Below are 27999 nucleotides of genomic sequence, written 5' to 3' on the forward strand. Positions count from 1 at the left end.
TCATGACCATCAACAAACGTGTTTATTATGTTCTGAATCGGTCTATAGCCCGATACAGATCCCATATAAATCGTTCTCTCTATTTTACTTCGTGAGCCCCAATGGGCGCAATTCTTATACGAATTGGCTGAAATTTTACACAGGTCTCCAACATATAATTTAATTGTGGTCCGAACCGGACCATATCTTGATATCGTTTTAATAGCAGAGCAACTCTTTTGTTATATCCTCTTTAGCCTAAGAAGAGATGCCGGGAAAAGAACTCGACAAATGCGATCCATGGTGGAGGGTATATAAGATTCGGCCCGGCCGAACTTTGCACGCTTTTACTTGTTATTCTTACTTTCAACAACTGTGTCAAATAAGGTTCGTCTCCAACATATAATTTAATTGTGGTCCAGACCGGACCATATCTTGATATCTCTCTTATAGCAGAGCAAATCTTTTCTTATATCCTTTTTTGCCTAAGAAGAGATGCCGGGAAAAGAACTCGACAAATGCGATCCATGGTGGAGGGTATATAAGATTCGGCCCGGCCGAACTTAGCACGCTTTTACTTGTTATTGTTACTTTCAACAACTATGTCAAATAAGGTACAAGTCGGTTCATAACCTGATTTAGCTGCCATATAAACCGATCTGGGATATTGACTTCTTGAGCCTCTAGAGGTCGCAATAATTATCCGATTTGCCGATTTGAAATTTTGTACGACTGATTCTCTCATGACCGTTAACATACGTGTTTATTATGGTCTGAATCGGTCTATAGCCCGATACAGCTCCCATATAAATCGATCTCTCTATTTTACTTCTTGCGCCACCTAAGGGCGCAATTCTTATTCGAATTGGCTGACATTTTGCACAGGTCTCCAACATAAATATAATTTAATTATGGTCCAAACCGGACCATATTTTAATATCGCTCTAATAGCAGAGCAAATCGTTTCTTATATCCTTTTTTTTTGCCTAAGAAGAGGTGCCGGGAAAAGAACTCGACAAATGTGATCCATGGTGGAGGGTTATAAGATTCGGCCCGGCCGAACTTAGCACGCTTTTACTTGTTGATAAGTTTAAATGAGGTTTAATATCTTATATATTTAATATCCCTTTTATTTTTTTTTCAAGTGAATCAACGGAATAAATCACCATAACGTTCATCCGTGCAAAATACGATTTATTATCAAACTAAATTTCACCGTTGTCTGTTGTCCCAATTATTTTTTCCACCACTGTGCCTTCACACCAATTTTTGGATTAAATACATTATGACGAAAATATGAAATTAATATATCCTAAGGTGGATGGTAAACAAATAACCGATGCCTTTGCTACATACATATCCTCCTACTGAAAAGTAACTCTGGTAACAGATATTGGTATTTTGCTTAAGATATGCCTGTGGCCGATACAACCATAGCACAGAATTGATCCCTGACACCGGTAAAGAATGTTAACCACCTATCGGTCACAATCAATACTGTGCCTTTTTCTTTCGTCGACTACAAAGACCCATTCGACAGCACAATGCACAATTTATAAAGGGTGATTTTTTTGAGGTTAGGATTTTCATGCATTAGTATTTGACAGATCACGTGGGATTTCAGACATGGTGTCAAAGAGAAAGATGCTCAGTATGCTTCGACATTTCATCATAAATAGACTTACTAACGAGCAACGCTTGCAAATCATTGAATTTTATTACCAAAATCAGTGTTCGGTTGGAAATGTGTTCAAATTTTGACAAATTTTGTTCAGCGATGAGGCTCATTTCTGTTTGAATGGCTACGTAAAATGCAAAATTGCCGCATTTGGAGTGAAGAGCAACCAGAAGCCGTTCAAGAACTGCCCATGCATCCCGAAAAATGCACTGTTTGGTGTGGTTTGTACGCTGGTGGAATCATTGGACCGTATTTTTTCAAAGATGCTGTTGGACGCAACGTTACGGTGAATGAACACATTTCGAACCGAACACTGATTTTGGTAATAAAATTCAATGATTTGCAAGCGTTGCTCGTTAGTAAGTCTATTCATGATGAAATGTCAAAGCATACTGAGCATCTTTCTCTTTGACACCATGTCTGAAATCCCACGTGATCTGTCAAATACTAATGCATGAAAATCCTAACCTCAAAAAAATCACCCTTTACTACTTTAGAGAATGACGCCAGCTGTCCTGGACAGCGACGCAACTTGAGAAGCTTATACCAGATGCTGATATTAATAGGCATTACACTACTCACAATGAACTCAACTCTTAACTAATCCAATTTCCTTACATAATATCAAACATAATATCTATACATAACTAGCTGAACCGGGCCCGCTCGGCTGTGCCTTCTTTTACTCAATATGGAACAAAAGTTTCCTTGAAATATTTATTTTCTGCAATTGAAAAGCTTTAAGTGAAATACCATGCTACGAAAATAGTATATCGCTTGTCCAACAGTTTAACAATATAAATGCCTTTATCTGAATCCCAAATGATCTTTATTGGTCTACGAATTTAAGTTTGGATATAAGGTGTACTCCATTATTAAAATACTTTATTTCAGCCTGATATTCTCATCCTATCTGATTTAGGGGTGTTTTCGGAAGTGATGCGGTCCCCCAGACACTTGGCCATGAAAAAATATCAGCGTCGTGCTCTTCTCTCAAATACTATTTACATAAACCCCATATTGCCATTGGTTTAAGAGAGTTTACACTATGAGGCGTCCCCCAAACAAATGACCCCAAAATAGGTTATCAAATTCGTTTTCTAATCTCAAATATCTTTCATTTGAGCCACATATTGACATGGTCGACAATTGGATATCAGATACGTTTCCTTATCATAAATACCTTTTATTTGAGTCCCATATTGTCGTGATTGGTCTAAATATATGTTTGGCAGGTTGCAGGGAGAGGCGGCCCCCCTAGGTTTTTACTTTTAGGGTACTATATGAGAGCTCACAAAATTTCGCTTAAATCGAACAACCCATCTCCGAGATCTGGCGTTTCTAAAAAGTAGGGTAAGGGGAAGGGTCCGCTCCCCTTCAAACATCAAAGCATATAGTAACCTATTTTCACCACGGGATCATTATGCACCATCTGTGAAAATTTCAAAAAACAAACAAACAAACAAACAAGTAAAAGCGTGCTACGTTCGGCCGGGCCGAATCTTATATACCCTCCACCATGGATCGCATTTGTCGAGTTCTTTTCCCGGCATCTCTTCTTAGGCAAAAAAAAGGATATAAGAAAAGATTTGCTCTGCTATTAGAGCGATATCAAGATATGGTCCGGTTTGGACCACAATTAAATTATATGTTGGAGACCTGTGTAAAATGTCAGCCAATTCGAATAAGAATTGCGCCTTTTGTGGGCTCAAGAAATAAAATAGAGAGATCGATTTAAATGGGAGCTGTATCGGCCTATTGACCGATTCAGACCATAATAAACATGAGAGAATCCGTCGTACAAAATTTCAGGCAAATCGGATAATAATTGCGACCTCTAGAGGCTCAAGAAGTCAAGATCCCAGATCGGTTTATATGGTAGCTATATCAGGTTATGAACCGACTTGTACTTTATTTGACATAGTTGTTGAAAGTAACAATAAAAAAGTCTTGCGAAATTTTAGCCAAATCGGATAGAAATTGAGCCCTCTAGAAGCTCAAGAAGTCAAGTCCCCAGATCTGTTTATATGACAGCTATATCAGGTTATGAACCGATTTCAACCATATTAGGCGCAGTTGTTGGATATCATAAAAAAATACTACGTGCAAAATTCAATCGGATAAGAATTGCGCACTCTAGAGGCTCAAGAAGTCAAGACCCCAGATCGGTTTATATGGCAGCTACATCAGGTTATGGACCGATTCAAACCGTACTTGGCACAGTGGTTGGATATCATAATAAAACACGTCGTGCAAAATTTCGTTCCAATCGGATAAGAATTGCGCACTCTAGAGGCTCAAGAAGTCAAGACCCAAGATCGGTTTATATGGCAGCTATATCAAAACATAGACCGATATGGCCCATTTACAATACCAACCGACCTACACTAATAAGAAGTATTTGTGCAAAATGTCAAGCGGCTAGCTTTACTCCTTCGGAAGTTAGCGTGATTTCGACAGACAGACAAACAAACAAACAAACAAACAAACAAACAAACAAACAAACAAACAAACAAACAAACAAACAAACAAACAAACAAACAAACAAACAAACAAACAAACAAACAAACAAACAAACAAACAAACAAACAAACAAACAAACAAACAAACAAACAAACAAACAAACAAACAAACAAACAAACAAACAAACAAACAAACAAACAAACAAACAAACAAACAAACAAACAAACAAACAAACAAACAAACAAACAAACAAACAAACAAACAAACAAACAAACAAACAAACAAACAAACAAACAAACAAACAAACAAACAAACAAACAAACAAACAAACAAACAAACAAACAAACAAACAAACAAACAAACAAACAAACAAACAAACAAACAAACAAACAAACAAACAAACAAACAAACAAACAAACAAACAAACAAACAAACAAACAAACAAACAAACAAACAACAAACAAACAAACAAACAAACAAACAACAAACAAACAAAACAAACAAACAAACAAACAAACAAACAAACAAACAAACAAACAAACCAAACAAACAAACAAACAAACAAACAAACAAACAAACAAAACAAACAAACAAACAAACAAACAAACAAACAAACAAACAAACAAACAAACAAACAAACAAACAAACAAACAAACAAACAAACAAACAAACAAACAAACAAACAAACAAACAAACAAACAAACAAACAAACAAACAAACAAACAAACAAACAAACAAACAAACAAACAAACAAACAAACAAACAAACAAACAAACAATCAAACAAACAACAAACAAACAAACAAACAAACAAACAAACAAACAAACAAACAAACAAACAACAAACAAACAAACAAACAACAAACAAACAAACAAACAAACAAACAAACAAACAAACAAACAAACAAACAAACAAACAAACAAACAAACAAACAAACAAACTAACTAACTAACTAACTAACTAACTAACTAACTAACTAACTAACTAACTAACTAACTAACTAACTAACTAACTAACTAACTAACTAACTAACTAACTAACTAACTAACTAACTAACTAACTAACTAACTAACTAACTAACTAACTAACTAACTAACTAACTAACTAACTAACTAACTAACTAACTAACTAACTAACTAACGAACTAACTAACTAACAAACAAACAAACTAACAAACAAACAAACAAACTAACTAACTAACTAACTAACTAACTAACTAACTAACTAACTAACTAACTAACTAACTAACTAACAAACAAACAAACAAACAAACAAACAAACAAACAAACAAACAAACAAACAAACAAACAAACAAACAAACAAACAAACAAACAAACAAACAAACTAACTAACTAACTAACTAACTAACTAACTAACTAACTAACTAACTAACTAACTAACTAACTAACTAACTAACTAACTAACTAACTAACTAACTAACTAACTAACTAACTAACTAACTAACTAACTAACTAACTAACTAACTAACTAACTAACTAACTAACTAACTAACTAACTAACTAACCGTATGTACTTGAGACATTGATATATTTCATAGTTGGATGTGGGATTGTAATTGAAATATAGAAGGGAGCTTTTTGTGGTCCCCCAAATTCTAAGCCCTGAAAATATATCAGCAACGTGCGCTATTCTCATATATCTATATATCATTTATTTGAACCCCATATTGTCATTGCCCTTAAAATTGGATATAAAATCGTTTTCTAATCTCTTTTAAACTCCTTATTGCAAAAGTCAGCAAATATGTTCGGTTAGGGGTATTGGCCATAAAAACTATTAATATTTAGTTCCACTCTCTTTAAGTCCCAAATTGTCTTGGTAAGCAAATACGTCCTATTGGGGGTTATTATGGTGTCGGGACGTCCGCTAGAAAGTTGACCACTAATGTTGATATCAGATACGTGGTCTACTCCCAAACACCTTTAATTTGAACCCAATATTTCCATAGTCGGCAAACATTACCCGCTTGGGGATGTTTTGGGCGATATTTTCAAGGCCCACTCACTCAGTGAGTGGGCCTCATCCGAAATTTGGATACAAAATTTTTATTTTTAGGTCGAGCTCTATGCGCGGTATCTCTTTTTAGACAAACATAGAATATTGAATAAGAACTGTTATCCTATTGGAGCTATATCAAGTTATAGTCCGATTCGGACCATAAATGAATGCTGATTGACATTGTAGAAGTCATTGTGTAATATTTCAGTTCATTCGGATAAGAATTGCGCCTTGTAGGGGCTCAAGAAGCAAAATCGGGAGATAGGTTTATATGGGAGCTGTATCAAGCTATTGATCGATTCCGACCATACTAGACACGTATGTTGAAGGTCATGAGAGAAGCCCTTGTACAAAATTTCAGCCAAATCGGATGAGAATTGCGCCCTCTAGAGGTTCAAGAAGTCAAGATCCCAGATCGGTTTATATGGCAGCTATATCAGGTTCTATATCGATTTACGCCATACTTAGCACAGTTATTGGAAGTCATAACAAAACACCTCATGCAAAATTTCGGCGCAATCGGATGAGAATTGCGCCCTCAATTGGCTCAAGAAGTCAAGTTCCAAGATCGGTTTATATGACAGCTATACCAGATTATGAACCGATTTGAATCATACTTAGCACAGTTGTTGAAAGAAAACACAACGTGCAAAATTTTTGTTAAATCGGACGATAATTGCGCCCTCTAGAGGCTCAAGAAATCAAGACCCCAGATCGGTTTATATGACAGCTATACCAGATTATGAACCGATTTGAACCATACTTGGCAAAATTTTTGGATATCATAACAAAACACGTCGTGCAAAATTTCATTCCAATCGGATTTGCGCCTTCTAGAGGTTCAAGAAATCAAGACCCAAGATCGGTTTATATGGCAGCTATATCAGGTTCTATAACGATTTAAACCATACATGGCACAATTGTTGGATATCATACCAAAACACGTCGTGCAAAATTTCATTCCAATCGGATAAGAATTGCGCACTCTACAGGTTCAAGAAGTCAAGACCCAAGATCGGTTTATATGGCAGCTATATCAGGTTATGAACCTATTTGAGCCATACTAAGCACAGTTGTAGGATATCATGACAAAACATGTCGTTTGAAATTTCATTCCAATCGGATAAGAATTGCGCACTCTAGAGGCTCAAGATGACAAAACCCAAGACGGGTTTATATGGCAGCTATATCAGGTAATGAACCGATTTGAACCATAATTGGCACAGATGTTGGATATCACAACGAAACACGTCGTGCCAAAATTTATTCAAATCGGATAAAACTTGCGCCCTCTAGAGGCTCAAGAAGTCAAGACCGAAGACCGGTTTATATGACAGCTATATCAGGTTAGGAACCGATTTGAACCATACCTGGCGCAAATGTTGAATATTATGACAACACATGTCGTGCGAAATTTCATTCCTATCGGTTAAGAATTGCGCAGTCTACAGGTTCAAGAAGTCAAGACCCAAGATCGGTTTATATGACAGCTATATCAGGTTATGGACCGATTTGAACCATACTTGGCACAGTTGTTGGATATCGCAACAAAACACGTCGTGCAAAATTTCATGCCAATCGGATAAGAATTGCGCACTGTAGAGGCTCAAGAAGTCAAAACCCCAGATCGGTGTATATGGCAACTATATCAGGTTATAAACCGATTTGAACCATACTTGGCACAATTGTTGGATATCATAACAAAATACGTCGTGCAAAATTTCATTCAAATCGGATAAGATTTCCCCTTTCTAGAGGTTCAAGAAATCAAGACCCAAGATCGGTTTATATGGCAGCTGTATCAAAACATGGACCGATATGGCCATTGAACTTTATGAACTTTAATCAAATATACTTTTTTATACCCTCCACCATAAGATGGGGTTTATACTAATTTCGTCATTCTGATTGTAACTACTCGAAATATTCGTCTGAGACCCCATAAAGTCCGTCCCTCCGTCCGTCCGTCCCTCCGTCCGTCCCTCCGTCCGTCCCTCTGTCCGTCCCTCCGTCCGTCTCTCCGTCAATCCGTCCGTCTGTCTGTCGAAAGCACGCTAACTTCCGAAGGAGTAAAGCTAGCCGCTTGAAATTTTGCACAAATACTTCTTATTAGTGTAGGCCGGTTGGTATTGTAATAGGCCATATCGGTCCATGTTTTGATATAGCTGCCATATAAACCGATCTTGGGTCTTGACTTCTTGAGCCTCTAGAGTGCGAAATTCTTATCCGATTGGGATGAAATTTTGCACGACGTGTTTTGTTATGATATCCAACAACTGTGCCAAGTATGGCTCAAATCGGTTTATAACCTGATATAGCTGCCATATAAACCGATCTTGGTCTTGACGTCTTGAGCCTCTAGAGTGCGCAATTCTTATCCGATTGGAATGAAATTTTGCACGACGTGTTTCGTTATTATTTCCATCCAACAACTGTGCCAAGTATGGTTCAAATCGGTCCATAACCTGATAAAGCTGCCATATAAACCGATCAGGCGTCTTGACTTCTTGAGCCTCTAGAGTGCGCAATTCTTATCCGATTGGAATTAAATTTTGCACGACGTGTTTTGTTATGATATCCAACAACTGTGCCAAGTATGGTTCAAATCGGTCCATAACCTTATATAGCTGTCATATACCGATCTTGGGTCTTGACTTCTTGAGCCCCTAGAGGGCGCAATTCTTATCCAATTTGAATGAATTTTGGCACGTAGTATTTTGTTATGATATCCAACAACTGCGCCTAATATGGTTCAAATTGGTTCATAACCTGATATAGCTGTCATATAAACAGATCTGGGGACTTGACTTCTTGAGCTTCTAGAGGGCGCAATTCCTTCCAATTTGGCTGAAATTTCGCAAGACATTTTTTATTGTTACTTTCAACAACTATGTTAAATAAAGTACAAATCGGTTCATAACCTGATTTAGCTGCCATATAAACCGATATGGGATCTTGACTTCTTGAGCCTCTAGAGGTCGCAATTATTATCCGATTTGCCTGAAATTTTGTACGACGGATTCTCTCATGACCATTAACATATGTGTTTATTATGGTCTGAATCGGTCTATAGCCCGATACAGCTCCCATATAAATCGATCTCTCTATTTTACTTCTTGAGCCCACAAAGGGCGCAATTCTTATTCGAATTGGCTGACATTTTACTTGTTTACACTTTTTTTCTAAAGCAAGCTAAAAGTAACAGCTGATAACTGACAGAAGAAAGAACGCAATTATAGAGTCACAAGCTGTGAAAAAAATTGTCAACGCCGAAAAAATCCGCAATTACATTTTGGGCAATCCAGTACAAACAATATGTAATCCTCAAAAATTGTTTGGAAAATGTTTTTATACCCAAGATATCTGCAAAATTATAAATACCCAACTTTTGGGTATAAATGGGTAAATACCCGGGTATTTACTCTATTTACCGGAAAAATACCTTTTGGGTATATACCCATCGCACATCTTTAGTTATAACGACAAGATAGTCTAAAATCCTATATTGGAAATTGCTAAAAGGCCTAGTATTGTGTGGGTCCTATGACATAACAAAAGTATAATGGAAAAATTGACACCGGGCGCGTCACAAGGGTCAGCTTGTCGCGTCTCCTACGAGTGACCACGATATTTAGTACACTACGGTTCTAGACTAAGGAGGGTTTTGAACCACACTATTACGCAGATTATGTTATACTTCTAAGGTGTAGTAGACTGAATCAGCTATTCAGTAGACCTTGGTAATGGCAAACGACTGTTCTAGACATAGCTGCAAAGTGTTACACCAAAGGCGACAGAAATCTGCCTGTTTGCCAGGAAGACTAATATGGGCCAATTTGAGGCTCCACATTTCCTCAACAGATCGATTTCGTTATGCTACTAGCTCAAATGTCTAAGATAGATCTTGGATTTAAAGTTTAACTAAAAGTGCACTGTGAAGGCGCACGGATATTAAGCACTATAAAGATGAGCATAATCAAGACAACGATAAGAGATCTGGACGGATTGGAAGTGGTTATATATCGGATGTCTGAGACGATACTTTTGTTCGGGTTTGTGGCACTGCTGTCAACGACACGGCCTTGTATTGACGAAATTCTGGTATTGCCATGTGTAAGTTCATGCCATGTGTAAATAGGTTATCAAATTCGTTTTGTAATCTTAAATACCACATATTGGCATGGTCGAAAATTTGTAACCCTCTGCGGGGTGTTTTCAAGTCAAGTTTGGGGTATTGGCCCTAAAAGCTATAAATATTTAGTTCCACTCTCTTTATGACCCAAATTGTCTTGGTGAGCAAATACGTCCTATTTGGGGGTTGTTAAGGTGGTGGGACGTCCCCTAAACAGTTGGTCCCTAATGTTGATATCAGATACGTGGTCTATGGGGGTGGCCCCATAGACACTTTTCCCGAATATTGATATCTGATTTGTGCTTTACTCCCAAAGACCTTTCATTTAAGCCCTATGTGGCTATGGTCGTAAATGTGTCCCCTTTGGGGGAGGATTTTGGGGAGAGGCAGCCCCCCAAACACTTGGTCTCATATTTGGATATCAGATTTGAATTTTACACTCAAATACCTTTTATTTAAGCCCCATATTCCCATGGTCAGTAAATAAGTCCTGTTTGGGAGGTGTTTTGTGGAAGAGGTGGACCCCCTGAAACGTTGTCCCACATTTTGATATCAGATTCATATTCTACTCGCAAATACCTTTCATTTGAGTCCCATGTTGTCGTGATTGGTCTAAATATATGTTTGGTAGGTTTTAGGGTGGGGCGGCCCCCCTAGGTACCGCATCCGAAATTTGGATACCAAATTTTTTTTTAGGGTACTATATGAGAAAACACAAAATTTCGCTTAAATCGCACCACCCATCTCCGAGATCTGGCGTTTCTGAAAATTAGGGTAAGGGGAGGGTCTGCCCCCCCCCTTCAGATATCAAAAAATGTAGTACCCTATTTTCACCACAGGGTCATTATGCACCATCTGTGAAAATTTCAAGAAAATTGGTTCAGCCGTTTCTGAGTCTATAAGGAACACACAAACATACAAACAAACACAAATTGATTTTTATATATAAGAAGACTATGTTATCAATTATATCAGAATGATTTCAAAAATATTTAAAATATAATAAGTTATATATTAAACAAAAACGAAATATGCGATCACCAGTTTGGTTTTCGAGAGAGCCATATCATTGAGCTTAAAAACTTGAATCGGACTGCACTCATTAATATGTGAGAAGTTCGTCCCTGTTTCTTAGTGGAATGTTCATGGGTAAAATTTGCAATTCAAGCCTTTATTATTTTACAACAAGAACAATTTTAATGAAGTGCTATTTTAATTTTGGTAGATAAATTCTGTGAAAGCGAAGGCACTTACATTATTTTCGCCTGGCACAAGTAACTCAAACAAATTAAGAAATAATTGCAAAAAATATGTATGTTATCATAATGCAACGTTTCATATTTGGAAAAAGAGTACGAATCGGTTGTTTAAAAGTAGGGCTAAGTATCTGAAAATATCGGGACAATATTCGACTCAAATTTAAAGTCTTTGGAAGTACAATGGTCACCAATAAACCCATATTGGTTATCCGGGACAATATGGGATGCAAATAAAAGGCGTTTGGAAGTAAAGTACGAAGGTCATATCCAAATTTGGAGACACCAAAGAATTATGGGTCTATTGGAAAATATAGGATTGAGAATATTACAACTTTGGGAGAATATTACGAATTCGATATATTTGGAACGAAGGGAGCGGTGCGACCCAGTTTCGGCCACATCAGTCTGCTCCAAATCTCCGATTATTAGTAAGTAACCACGTTAAGATCGGCCAGGCTTTTTTCGAAAAAATAAGCAATAACGCAAGAATTTTAATCGAGAAATCTATAAACATTACGTTCTGATCTAGACTATATCTGCCAAGAGTTTTGAGGTGTCAAAAACAACTCACAGTTTAAAATTTCTTTGATATCGGGTTTTAAATACAATTTCGACCCATTCTTTCTACTTTTATCGCAGATCGGTCTAGACTACAGCTATAAAAAAAGTCTGATCTGGACCATATTAAGAAAGTGTGTTTAGGACCATAACACAAATTTGTGTTCTAAATTTCAGCGACATCGGATAACAAATGAGCCAATTAACCCAAGACTATATATTGGGAGATCAGTCTATATGACAGCTATGGTCTGGTCTGGACCATATTCGTGTAGGTGTCTAATTTGACTCTCTGCTCCAAATTGCGATAAAAAAATAAGACATCCAGCTCACTTTCAAACAATTGCACTTACCTCTAAATTACTAAAAACGAGGTCATTTATGTGACAGAGAAAAATATGTAAGTGTCAAAATTCCCTTTATTTTTATACAATATAAATGCACAAAATTTTTTTACCACTGTATGTTTCAGCCAAAGAAGTGATACAAATGTAAAAAAAGTTATTAAATAAAAACATTCTCCTGTAAAGTTTTGTTTTTGGCACTTACATCTTTTTGACTGTTAGGGGACGAATCAGAACTGTTCAGAGTTGTTCATAGACATCTCCAAAGTATTCGACAAGGTGTGACATGAAGGACTAATCTACGAAGTACGTAGATTGCTACCAGCTAATATTATAATATTACTAATATTATTATAAACACCGGCGTTCCACGTGGAAGTATATTGGGACCTATGCTATAAATTTTATATACTGCAGACATGCCTACTACCGACACAACGGTCACGTCGACTTCTGCAGATGATACTGCTTTTATGAGCATTCAGTGTAATCCGAAAAATACCTATAAAGAGTTACAAATATACGTCCGAGAGTTAGAACAATGGCTCTAGAAATGGAGAATTGCAGTGAACGCTAGTAAGTGCATCCACGTAACTTTCACTCACAATACAGAATCTTGCCCCCAATAGAAATATTCAACTCTACGATACCTCAGAAAGATAAAGTAAGGTATCTGGGAATGCATTTACATAGACGTCTAACTTGGACTGACCATATAAATACAAAGTTAAACCACATAAATCTAAAACAAGCCAACTGCATTTGCTCATTGATCACCATTCAAATCTTCAACTTGAATACCAAGATTTGCTATATAAAAGCATAATTAGACCAATATGGACTTATGGAGGGCACCGTAGCGCATGGCCGCCTATGACGCTGAACGACTGGGTTCGAATCCGGGCGAGACCATCAGAAAAAATTGTCATGTAAACTTCTCTCCGAAGAGGTGTCGCACTGCAACGCGCCGTTCGGGCTCGGCTATAAAAAGAAGGCCCCTTATCATTAAGCTTAAACTTAAATCGGACTGCACTCATTGATATATGAGAAGTTTGCCACTGTTCCTAAGTGGAATGTTCATGGGCAAAATTTACATTTATTTAAGACATTCAGCTCTGGGGTACAGCATGTGCCACACGTATCAACAAACTAAAAATACGACAATCTCTATTTTACGAAGCATCGGCGAACCCCCTGATATGTTAGGAATGCTAACATTTATAAGGATTTAAACGTCAAACCGGTGAAGGAGGAAACCACCATTTACACTCAATGCTACATAAAACAAGTAAGAGCGTACTAAGTTCGGCCGGGCCGAATCTTATATACCCTTCACATGGATCGCATTTGCTGAGTTCTATACGTGGTATCTCTTTTTAGGCAAACAAAGAATATTGAATAAGAACTGTTATGCTATTGGAGCTATATCAATTTATAATCCGATTCGGACCACAGATGAATGCTGAACATTGTAGTAGTCATTGTGTAATACTTCAGTTCATTCGGATAAGAATTGCGCCATGTAGGGGCTCAAGAAGAATAGGGCTCTCTAGAGGCGCAAGAAGTCAAGGCCCAAGATCGGTTTATATGGAAGCTATATCAAAACATGAACCGATTTGGCCCATTTATAATCCCAACTGACCTTCACTAATAAAAAGTATTTGTGCAAAATTTCAACGGGCTTGCTTTACTCCTTCGAAAATTAACGTGGTTTTGACAGACAGTCAAACGGATGGACGGACAGACAGACGGACATAGCTAGATCGACTTAAAATGACATGACGATCAAGAATATATATTACAAACAGAGGTAGGGTATAAAAATTGAGGTCTCATCCCAACGCCCATGCTCGAGATCTTCTGAACTTTGAAGGACATGTGCGCCTTAGAAGGACCAACACATTGAATCTTGTTTGAAATTTGCTGCAGAAGATGTTAAAAATATAATAATATTTTTAATAATTGTAAATCCAAAAGTATTCTTAGTAAATGTAAACACAAGGAGGTAATTTTCATTGGTAAAACTCTTTAGAATTAAATTAGATACAGATTTGTAAATTTATTGTTATTTTCATTTATGAAAGATTTAATAAAAAGAATATGAAAAAAATGCTATGGTGCATTAATATTAAACTATGATTGAAATAATTGATTAATATATTCTTCATTTAAATCTTCTTTTGAAAAAATTATATAAAGATATTCATATATTTCAACTATTGGCTTATTTTGTACGTTGTCCTTATTATTCTTATTTTAAGGCTTTAAGTTAAAGAAACTAATAACCTTCAAATAACCTATATAAGAGTCATATTTTAAGCCTTAGTAAATTCTTACTCCAATTGTAGTCTAACATCATTATAGTCTAAAGAACCATTTGATTAAAAATAAAATTTTCATAAAAAGATCAACAATCTATTGCCTCTATTGATGGTCGAACTGTTTTAATGTCATTGCCCCGCAATTGCGAAAAGACTCAGGATAATAATTGAACATATCTTTCGGTATTTGGTTTGGGCACTTAGTCCTCCTTTTATCCTGGAATTCTTGGAGCATAGGCCTGAATTGACTGACTGGACCGTACTCTCACCTCGAGAAATTTTTATAACCTCCACCATAGGATGGGGTATACTAACATAGCCATTCCGTTTGTAACACATCGAAATATTGGTCTAAGACCCCATAAAGTAGATATGTTCTTGATCATCATTACATTATAAGTCGACCTAGTCACGTCCGTCCGTCTGTCTGTGAAAGGCGCTCTAATATTCGAAGGAGCAATGCTAGGCGCTTGTAATTTGCACAAATACTTCCACAGTGTAGGTCTGTTGGGATTGTAAATGGACCATATCGTTCCATGTTTTGATATAGCTGCCATATAAACCGATCTTATATCTTGACTTCTTGAGAATCTATAGCTCCCATATAAAATGATCTACCGATTATATTCTTGAGCCTATAGAAGGCGCAATTCTTTTCCAATATGGCTAAAATTTTGTACAACGACTTCTCTTACGACCTTCAACATACATGCCAAATATGGTCTGAATCAGTCTATAGTCTGATGTGGCTCCTATATAAACTGATCTCCCGACATTACTTCTTGAGCCCCTATGGGGCGCAATTATTTTTGGGTGACAATTTGCACAATGACTTCTACTATGTTCTCCAACATCCAAACCTAGTATGGTCCGAATCGGTCTATAACCTGATATGGCTCCAACAGCATGGAAACTTTTATCCATTATCTTTGTTTGCCTATAAAGAGATACTGAGAACTTTACAAACGCTACAATGGTGGATGGTATATAAGATTCGGCCCGGCCGAACTTAACACGCTTTTACTTGTTTGTTGTTGTTTTTGTAGCAGTGTGTTGCACACCGAGGCGGCAGCCCTTGCCGATGAAGGATTCCATCGGACTTATCCGGTACGTACTACCGGCTCCCATGTCATTGTTGGCTTGTTATACCCTACACCACTACTGTGGTACAGGGTATTATAACTTAGTGAATTTTTGTGCAACATCCAGTAGAAAGAGAGATAGATCCATTGATAAGTATACCGATCGACTCAGAATCACTTTCTGATTCGATTTAGCTATGACCGTCAGTTTGTCTGTCCGTTTCTCTGACTGTCTGTCTGTCCGTCTGCCCATGTTAATTTGTATACCTACAGGTCGCAGTTTTCATCCAATCGTCTTCAAATTTAGTACAGGCATAGTTTTAAGTCTAGAGACGAAGCCTATTGAAATTGGAAAAATCGATTCAGATTTAGATATAGCTCCCATATATACGTTCGTCCTATTTGCAGTAATTATGCAATAGAATGGTCATTTGAAATTTTTTCCCAAATCTAACTGCGAAATTGGTTAACGAACCTCTTTTTTAAACCCTCCACCATAGGATGGGGGGTATACTAATTTCGTCATTCTGTTTGTAACTACTCGAAATATTCGTCTGAGACCCCATAAAGTATATATATTCTTGATCGTCGACAACATTTTATGTCGATCTAGCCATGTCCGTCCGTCTGTCCGTCCGTCCGTCTGTCCGTCCGTCCGTCTGTCCGTCCGTCCGTCTGTCCGTCCGTCCGTCTGTCCGTCTGTCCGTCTGTCCGTCCGTCCGTCTGTCCGTCCGTCCGTCTGTCCGTCTGTCCGTCCGTCTGTCCGTCCGCCCGTCCGTCTGTCTGTCGAAAGCACGCTAACTTCCGAAGGAGTAAAGCTAGCCGCTTGAAATTTAGCACAAATACTTCTTATTATTGTAGGTCGGTTGGTATTGTAAATGGGCCATATTGGTCCATGTTTTGATATAGCTGCCATATAAACCGATCTTGGGTCTTGAATTCTTGAGCCTCTAGAGTGCGCAATTTTTATCCGATTGGGATGAAATTTTGCACGACGTGTTTTGCTATGATATCCAATAACTGTGCCAAGTATGGTTCACATCGGTTTATAACCTGATATAGCTGCCATATAAACCGATCTTGGGTCTTGACTTCTTGAGACTCTAGAGTGCGCAATTTTTATCCGATTGGGATGAAATTTTGCACGACGTATGTTGCTATGATATCCAATAACTGTGCCAAGTATGGTTTACATCGGTCCATAACCTGATATAGCTGCCATATAAACCGATCTTGGGTCTTCACTTCTTGAGCCTCTAGAGTGCGCAATTCTTATCCGATTTTACTGAAATTTTGCACATAGTGTTTCAGTATCGCTACCAACAACTGTGCTATGTATGGTTCATATCGGTTCATAACCTGATATAGCTGCCATATAAACCGATCTTGAGTCTTGACTTCTTGAGCCTCTAGAGTGCGCAATTCTTATCCGATTGGAATGAAATTTTGCACAACATGTTTTGTTATGATGTCCAATAACTGTGCCAAGTATGGTTCACATCGGTCTATAACCTGATATAGCTGCCATATAAACCGATCTTGGGTCTTGATTTCTTGAGCATCTAGAGTGCGCAATTCTTATCCGATTGGGATGAAATTTTGCACGACATGTTTTGCTATGATAGCCAATAACTGTGCCAAGTATGGTTCACATCGGTTTATAACCCGATGTAGCTGCCATAAAAACCGATCTTGGGTCTTGACTTCTTGGGCCTCTAGAGAGCGCAATTCTTATCCGATTTGCCTGAAATTTTGTACGACAGATCCTCTCATGACCATCAACATACGTGTTTATTAGGGTCAGAATCGGTCTATAGCCCGATACAGCTCCCATATATTTTACTTTTTGAGGCCCCAACATATAATTTAATTGTGGTCTAAACCGGATCATATCTTGATATCGCTCTAATAGCAGAGCAAATCTTTTCTTATATCATTATTTGCCTAAGAAGAGATGACGGGAAAAGAACTGACAAATGCGCTCCATGGTGGAGGGTATATAAGATTCGGCCCGGCCGAACTTAGCACGCTTTTACTTGTTTTTTTTTGAAATTGTACTCGCTATTATGTGCAGGAACTGACCCATCTGCGGTAACATGTGGTCATATAGTTAGAGCTGAATTTTGTACTGATTGCCAACACACTATTTATGGGCTGATCCTAATCTTTCAAAGTGTGGCTGTCTTTAGGAATATCTTAGTTCGGTAGCAAACGCTTCATCGAATCAGCTTCATTATTTTGATGATTTTTTTATTTGCGCTCATAAAATTTTTTGCAAACAAACTGAAAACATTAAGCAACAATAATTGTTATATTAAAACAAGTAAAAGCGTGCAAAGTTCGGCCGGGCCGAATCTTATATACCCTCCACCATGGATCGCATTTGTCGAGTTCTTTTCCCGGCATCTCTTCTTAGGCTAAAGAGGATATAAGAAAAGAGTTGCTCTGCTATTAAAACGATATCAAGATATGGTCCGGTTCGGACCACAATTAAATTATATGTTGGAGACCTGTGTAAAATTTCAGCCAATTCGTACAAGAATTGCGCCCATTGGGGCTCACGAAGTAAAATAGAGAGAACGATTTATATGGGATCTGTATCGGGCTATAGACCGATTCAGAACATAATAAACACGTTTGTTGATGGTCATGAGAGGATCCGTCGTACAAAATATCAGGCATATCGGATAATAATTGCGACCTCTAGGGGTCAAGAAGTCAAGATCCCAGATCGGTTTATATGGCAGCTATATCAGGTTATGAACCGATTTGAACCTTATTTGACACATTTGTTGAAAGTAAAAATAAAATACGTCATGCAAAATTTCAGCCAAATCGGATAGGAATTGCGGCTTCTAGAAGCTCAAGAAGTCAAATCCCCAGATCTGTTTATATGACAGCTATATCAGGTTATGGACCGATTTCAACCATACTTGGCGCAGTTGTTGGATATCATGACGAAATACTTCGTGCAAAAACTCATTCAAATCGGATAAGGATTGTGCCCTCTAGAGGCTCAAGAAGTCAAGACCCAAGATCGGTTTATATGGCAGCTATATCAAGTTATGAACCGATTTAAACCATACTTGGCACAGTTGTTTGGGTATCATAACAAAACACGTCGTGTGAAATTCCATTTCAATCGGATAAGATCGGTTTATATGGCAGCTATATCAGGTTATGGACCGATTTCAACAATACTTGGCACAGTTGTTGGATATCATAACAAAACACGTCGTGCGAAATTTCACTCTGATCGGATAAGAATTGCGCATGCTAGAGGCTCAAGAAGTCAAGACCCAAGATCGGTTTATATGGCAGCTATATCAGGTTATGAACCGATTTGCACCATACTTGGCACAGTTGTTGGATATAATAACAAAACACGTCGTGCAAAATTTCATTCCAATCGGATAAGAATTGCGCACTCTAGAGGCTCAAGAAGTCAAAACCCCAGATCGGTGTATATGGCAGCTATATCAGGTTATGGACCGATTTGAACCATACTTGGCACAGTTGTTGGATATAATAACAAAACACGTCGTGCAAAATTTCATTCCAATCGGATAAGAATTGCGCACTCTAGAGGCTCAAGAAGTCAAAACCCCAGATCGGTGTATATGGCAGCTATATCAGGTTATGGACCGATTTGAACCATACTTGGCACAGTTGTTGGATATAATAACAAAACACGTCGTGCAAAATTTCATTCCAATCGGATAAGAATTGCGCACTCTAGAGGCTCAAGAAGTCAAAACCCCAGATCGGTGTATATGGCAGCTATATCAGGTTATGGACCGATTTGAACCATACTTGGCACAGTTGTTCGATATAACAACAAAACACGTCGTGCAAAATTTCATCCCAATCGGATTAGAATTGCGCACTCTAGAGGCTCAAGAAGTCAAGACCCTAGATCGGTTTATATGACAGCTATATCAAAACATGGACCGGTATAGCCCATTTACAATACCAACCGACCTACACTAATAAGAAGTATGTGTGCAAAATTTCAAGCGGCTAGCTTTACTCCTTCGGAAGTTAGCGTGCTTTCGACAGAGAGACGGACGGACGGGCGGACGGACGGACAGACGGACGGACATGGCTAGATCGACATAAAATGTCGCGACGATCAAGAATATATATACTTTATGGGGTCTCAGACGAATATTTCGAGTAGTTACAAACAGAATGACGAAATTAGTATACCCCCCATCTTATGGTGGAGGGTATAAAAAAATAATGTTGACAAAAATTAACGAAGAACAATCTACATTCTGCTTAAATGATGTCGCTAATTTCTTTTTCGAACTTAACTAAAATCGATCGAAATCCATTTTCGATGGTAAAAATGTCCGATAAAAATTGCATCCAACTATTGTCGTATATGCTTATTAGTATTATTATTATCTTTTTAAGTCCTATTGGAGATAAAATAAGAAAAGGTGGTAGAACTAACAAGTAAAAGCGTGCTAAGTTCGGCCGGGCCGAATCTTATATACCCTCCACCATGGATCGCATTTGTCGAGTTCTTTTCCCGGCATCTCTTCTTAGGCAAAAAAAGATATAAGAAAAGATTTGCTCTGCTATTAGAGCGATATCAAGATATGGTTTGGTTTGAACCACAATTAAATTACATGCTGGAGAGCTGTGTCAGCCAATTCGAATAAGAATTGCGCTGTTTGGGGGCTCAAGAAGTAAAATAGAGAGACCGATTTGTATTGGAGCTCTATTGTACTATAATTCTTGAGCCTCTAGAGTGCGCAATTCTTATCCGATTGGAATGATTTTTTGGAATTTTGCACGACATGTTTTGTTATGACATCCAACAACTGTGCCAAGTATGGTTCAAATCGGTCCATAACCTGATAAAGCAGCCATATAAACCGATCTTGGGTCTTGACTTCTTGAGCCTATAGATTGCGCAATTCTTATCAGATTGGAATGAAATTTTGCACGACGTGCTTTGTTATGATATCCAACAACTGTGCAAAGTATAGTTCAAATCGTTAAATAACCGGATATGGCTGTCATATGAACCAATCTTTTGTCTTGACTTCTTGAGCCTCTAGAGGGCGCAATTCCTATCTGATTTGGCTGAAATTTTGCATGATGTTTTTTATATCCTCCACCATAAGATGGGGGGTATACTAATTTCGTCATTCTGTTTGTAACTACTCGAAATATTCGTCTGAGACCCCATAAAGTCTGTCCGTCCGTCTGTCCGTCCGTCCGTCCGTCTGTCTGTCGAAAGCACGCTAACTTCCGAAGGAGTAAAGCTAGCCGCTTGAAATTTTGCACACATACTTCTTATTAGTGTAGGTCGGTTGGTATTGTAAATGGGCCATATCGGTACATGTTTTGATATAGCTGCCATATAAACTGATCTTGGGTCTTGATTTCTTGAGCCTCTAGAGTGGGTCATTCTTATTCGATTGGAATGAAATTTTGCACGACGTGTTTTGCTATGATATCCAACAACTGTGCCAAGTATGGTTCAAATCGGTTCATAACCTGATATAGCTGCCATATAAACCGATCTGGGGACTTGACTTCTTGAGCCTCTAGCGTGCGCAATTCTTATCCGATCAGAATGAAATTTTGCACGACGTGTTTTGTTATGATATCCAACAACTGTGCCAAGTATTGTTGAAATCGACCCATAACCTGATATAGCTGCCATATAAACCGATCTTGGGTATTGACTTCTTGAGCCTCTAGAGGGCACAATCCTTATCCGATTTGAATGAGTTTTTGCACGAAGTATTTCGTCATGATATCCAACAACTGCGCCAAGTATGGTTGAAATCGGTCCATAACCTGATATAGCTGTCATATAAGCAGATCTGGGGATTTGACTTCTTGAGCTTCTAGAAGCCGCAATTCCTATCCGATTTGGCTGAAATTTTGCATGACGTATTTTATTTTTACTTTCAACAACTGTGTCAAATAAGGTGCAAATCGGTTCATAACCTGATATGGCTGCCATATAAACCGATCTGGGATCTTGACTTCTTGACCCCTAGAGGTCGCAATTATTATCCGATATGCCTGATATTTTGTATGACGGATCCTCTCATGACCATCAACAAACGTGTTTATTATGTTCTGAATCGGTCTATAGCCCGATACAGATCCCATATAAATCGTTCTCTCTATTTTATTTCGTGAGCCCCAATGGGCGCAATTCTTATACGAATTGGCTGAAATTTTACACAGGTCTCCAACATATAATTTAATTGTGGTCCGAACCGGACCATATCTTGATATCGTTTTAATAGCAGAGCAACTCTTTTCTTATATCCTCTTTAGCCTAAGAAGAGATGCCGGGAAAAGAACTCGACAAATGCGATCCATGGTGGAGGGTATATAAGATTCGGAGCGGCCGAACTTTGCACGCTTTTACTTGTTATTCTTACTTTCAACAACTGTGTCAAATAAGGTTCGTCTCCAACACATAATTTAATTGTGGTCCAGACCGGACCATATCTTGATATCTCTCTTATAGCAGAGCAAATCTTTTCTTATATCCTTTTTGGCCTAAGAAGAGATGCCGGGAAGAGAACTCGACAAATGCGATCCATGGTGGAGGGTATATAAGATTCGGCCCGGCCGAACTTAGCACGTTTTTACTTGTTTAACACTTTTTCTCACTTAAGGTGGGTATTAGGTTCGTGTTTCACAGTGAAAATTTATGTTTTATAGCTTCCACCATAGGATGGGGGTTTACTAATTTCGTCATTCTGTTTGTAACACCTCGAAATATGCGTCTGGGACCCCATAAAGTATATATATTCTTGATCGCCATATCAATTTAAGTCGATCTAGCCATGTCCGTCCGTCTGTCTGTCGAAAGCACGCTAACTTTCGAAAGAGTAAAGCTAGCAGCTTGAAATTTTGCACAAATACTTTTGATAAGTGTAAGTCGGTTGGGATTGTAAACGGATCAAATCCGTCCATACTTTGATATAGCTGCCATATAAACCGATTTTGGGTCTTGACTTCTTGAGCCTCTAGAGGACGCAATTCTCTTCCGATTTGATTAAAATTTTGCACGTGGTGTTTTGATACCTCTTTTAAAAACTACATTAAGTATGGTTCAAATCGGTCCATGTTTTGATACAGCTGCCATATAAACTGATCTTGGGTCTTGATTTCTTGAGCCTCTTGAGGGCGCAATTCTCATCCGATTTGGCTTTTGCACGTGGTGTTTTGGTATCATTTCCAGTAACTGTGTTGAGTATGATTTAAATCGGTTTATAATCTGATATAGCTGTCATATAAACCGATCTGGATCTTGACTTCTTGAGCCTCTAGAGCACGCAATTTTCTTCCGATTTGGCTGAAATTTCGCATGAGGCGTTTTGTTATGACTTCCAATAACTGAGCTAAATATGGCGCTAATCGGTATAAAACATGATATAGCTCCCATATAAACCGATCTGGGATCTTGACTTCTTGAGCCTCTAGAGGGCGCAATTCTCATCCGATTTGGCAGACATTTTTAACGACGGATTCTCTCATGACCTTCAACATACGTGTCTAGTATGGTCGGAATCGATCAATAGCTTGATACAGCTCCCATAGAAACCTATCTTCAAATTTTGATTCTTGAGCCCCTACAAGGCGCAATTCTTATCCGAATGAACTGAAATATTACACAATGACTTCTACAATGTCAATCAGCATTCATTTATGGTCCGAATCGGACTATAACTTGATATAGCCCCAATAGGATAACAGTTCTTATTCAATATTCTTTGTTTGACTAAAAAGTGATACCGCGCATAGAACTCGGCAAATGCGATCCATGGTGGAGGGTTTATAAGACTCGGCCCGGCCGAATTAGCACGCTCTTACTTGTTTACGATTACTTCAAAACATTATTGCATTCATATGGCCATTCCTATTATTTTTGATGAAATTGTAGTAATATCATTGATATTTTTGTAGTTATTCTAACAAGTAATCATGAAAAACATGGGTATTTCCCTGTGAAACACCTACTTAATACCCACCATTTTGTAAACATGCAAATTGATGCGTCGAATTTCATTAACGACTTTCCTACATACCACATAAAGAAATAATTTTTTCGCAAAATCTTTTCAAAAAAAATTTTTCTTGGAAAAAAATCAAAAATTCAAAAAGTAAATTCTAAAATGTTTCAAATAATGTTTCACTGTTTTCAAATCTACAGTCATTTCCAACAGAACTAAATTATATCTATTAAAATTTTCGTCCCTTAATCACTATGAGCTCCGTATCAATTGCCTTAAATAAAATTGTGAATTATGGAATTCCAAGAAAAAACGAAATGTTTTTATTTGAAATAATTATTTTACCCTCCACCATAAGATGGGGGGTATACTAATTTCGTCATTCTGTTTGTAACTACTCGAAATATTCATCTGAGACCCCATAAAGTATATATATTCTTGATCGTCGCGACATTCTATGTCGATCTAGCCATGTCCGTCCGTCCGTCCGTCCGTCTGTCTGTCGAAAGCACGCTAACTTCCGAAGGAGTAAAGCTAGCCGCTTGAAATTTTGCACAAATACTTCTTATTAGTGTAGGTCGGTTGGTATTGTAAATGGGCCATATCGGTCCATGTTTTGATATAGCTGCATATAAACCGATCTTGGGTCTTGACTTCTTGAGCCTCTAGCGTGCGCAATTCTTATCCGATTGAAATTAAATTTAGCACGACGTATTTTGTTATAATATCCAACAACTGTGCCAGGTATGGTTCAAATCGGTCCATAACCTGATATAGCTGCCATATAAACCGATCTTGGGTCTTGAATTCTTGAGCCTCTAGAGTGCGCAATTCTTATCCGATTGAAATTAAATTTTGCACGACGTGTTTTGTTATTATATCCAACAACTGTGCCAAGTATGGTTCAAATCGGCCCATAACCTGATATAGCTGCCATATAAACCGATCTTGGGTGTTGACTTCTTGAGCCTCTAGAGTGCGCAATTCTTATCCGATTGAAATGAAATTTTGCACGACGTGTTTTGTTGTTATATCCAACAACTGTGCCAAGTATGGTTCAAATCGGTCCATAACCTGATATAGCTGCCATATAAACCGATCTTGGGTCTTGACTTCTTGAGCCTCTAGAGGGCGCAATTCTTATCCGAATGGAATGGAATTTCGCACGACGTATTTTGTTATGATACCCAACAACTGTGCCAAGTATGGTTAAAATCGGTCCATAACCTGATATAGCTGCCATATAAACCGATCTTGGGTCTTGACTTCTTGAGACTCTAGAGGTCGCAGTTCTTATCCGATTTGAATGAATTTTTGCACGAAGTATTTCGTTATGTTATCCAACAACTGTGCCAAATATGGTACAAATCAATTCATAACCTGATGTAGCTGTCATATAAACAGATCTGGGGACTTGACTTCTTGAGTTTCTAGAGGGCGCAATTCCTATCCGATTTGGCTGAAATTTCGCAAGACGTTTTTTATTGTTACTTTCAACAACTATGTCAAATAAAGTACAAGTCCGTTCATAACCAGATTTAGCTGCCATATAAACCGATCTGGGATCTTGACTTCTTGACCCCTAGAGGTCGCAATTATTATCCGATATGCCTGAAATTTTGTACGACGGATCCTCTCATGACCATCAACAAACGTGTTTATTATGGTCTGAATCGGTCTATAGCCCGATACAGATCCCATATAAATCGTTCTCTCTATTTTACTTCGTGAGCCCCAATGGGCGCAATTCTTATACGAATTGGCTGAAATTTTACACAGGTCTTCAACATATAATTTAATTGTGGTCCGAACCGGACCATATCTTGATATCGTTTTAATAGCAGAGCAACTCTTTTCTTATATCCTTTTTTGCCTAAGAAGAGATGCCGAGAAAAGAACTCGACAAATGCGATCCATGGTGGAGGGTATAAGATTCGGCCCGGCCGAACTTAGCACGCTTTTACTTGTTATATCCTAAAAACCGAACGAATAATTTCTCAAAATTCTTAGGAGTGAAATTTTTGGAACCCCTTTTAATGTATTGCTGCATTTGATGGTTTCTATATTAAAAAAAAAATAAAATTTTGACATAATCCTACTTCGTTTGACTGCAGGTGCGATTTTATGCCAATTAAGAAAATTATGTCTTTAATGATTTCGAATGGGTCCGGCAGATGACCTGGCTCTCATATTCTCGCCCAATCTTCCCAACACTTTGTACAACGTGATCGTTTTTTAACATCATCAAAGAAATGAAAAATTTTGAGGACTCGGAAAAACAAATTTAAAACACCCGAAATGATCACCGTAATTAATTTACATTTTAAAATAATTATTTCAAATTAAACATTTTCGATTTTGTCTTGGATTTCCGTAATTCACAATGGAGTATTTATGGAGGTTGGTACGGAGTTCATGTGATTAAAGGTCGAAACATATCAGTCAAAAGAAAGCTGCGTTGATTCTCGTATAAATTTATTAGTTCTGTAGTCTTTGACCATGGATTTGCCTCGGTAAAATATTTTATGTAAAATGTTCGAACTTTACTTTTTGAATGATAATGATTTTCTTAAGTATTATACATGTACTATCTTTTACTATAAACTTTTTTCTATGAGAGTATGTTTTATATTACACTTACATTTGCCGCTAGGACATTTAACATCACTTAGCGCAAATTCGGCGAGTAGAATGAAAAAACCTACAAGAGAATTTGCTTTTTAATTGTCTTTTTGAAGATTATCATTTTTCAGGAGGACATAAAATAAATCAACTAAAATTTAAAACGCATATAAAATTGACAAAGGAAGAATAAAGTTTGCAACTGCAATAACTTAGAAATCCTATTTTTCTTATTTTATCTTCAATAAGATAGGATTATTTTAGGACTTTTTAACCCAGGATGGAAATAGAAAGTAGCACAAAAATGGGCATCTTCTCCATTAGAAACGGTTTTTTGACCGCTTCAAATAAAGTTCGAAGAAGAATTTATTGACATCATTTGAACAGAATATAGATGGCTCTTCGTAAAATTAGTCATAATTTCAATGTTTTCAGTTTGTTTGCGTAAAATTAATAGAAATAGATACCAAACAAAATTTTTTTAAAATCATAAAACTACAATAGATTGAAGTTTAATTAAAATAGGGGCAAAAGAAAGAAGTAAAAGCGTGCTAAGTTCGGCCGGGCCGAATCTTATATACCCTCCACCATGGATCGCATTTGTCGAGTTCTTTTCCCGGCATCTCTTCTTAGGCAAAAAAGGATATAAGGAAAGATTTGCTCTACTATTAGAGCGATATCAAGATATGGTCCGGTTTGAACCACAATTAAATTATATGTTGGAGACCTGGGTAAAATGTCAGCCAATTCGAATAAGACTTGCGCCCTTTGGGGGCTCAAGAAGTAAAATAGAGAGATCGATTTATATGGGAGCTGTATCGGGCTATAGACCGATTCAGATCATAATAAACACGTATGTTGATAGTCAAGAGAGGATCCGTCGTACAAAATTTCAGGCAAATCGGATAATAATTGCGACCTCTAGAGGCTCAAGAAGTCAAGATCCCAGATCCGTTTATATGGCAGCTATATCAGGTTATGAACCGATCTAAACCTTATTTGACACAGTTGGTGATAGTAAAAATAAAATACGTCATGCAAAATTTCAGCCAAATCGGATAGGAATTGCGCCCTCTAGAAGCTCAAGAAGTCAAGTCCCCAGATCTGTTTATATGACAGCTATATCATGTTATGAACCTTGTCACAGTTGTTGGATATCATAACAAAATACTTCGTGCAAAAATTCGTTCAAATCGGATAAGAATTGAGCCATCTAGAGACTTAAGAAGTCAAGACCCAAGATCGGTTTATATGACAGCTATATCAAAGAATATATATACTTTATGGGGTCTCAGCCGAATGTTTCGAGTAGTTAGAAACAGAATGATGAAATTAGTATACCCCCCATCCTATGGTGGAGGGTATAAAAATGTCATCAAAATACTGAAGCTGATTCGCTGAAACTATCAATATTAAACTCAGGTATTCGCAGAGACCATTCACATTTTGATGGATTTGAAAGATCAGGATCGGTCTTTAAATAGAGTGTTGCACAAAGCATTCCTCGACGACTACCGCAATATCTGAGAAGTTGGCTCGAAA

This window comes from Stomoxys calcitrans, chromosome 1 (genome assembly GCF_963082655.1).
Source record: "Stomoxys calcitrans chromosome 1, idStoCalc2.1, whole genome shotgun sequence".
In the NCBI taxonomy this organism is placed as follows: Eukaryota; Metazoa; Arthropoda; class Insecta; order Diptera; family Muscidae; genus Stomoxys; species Stomoxys calcitrans.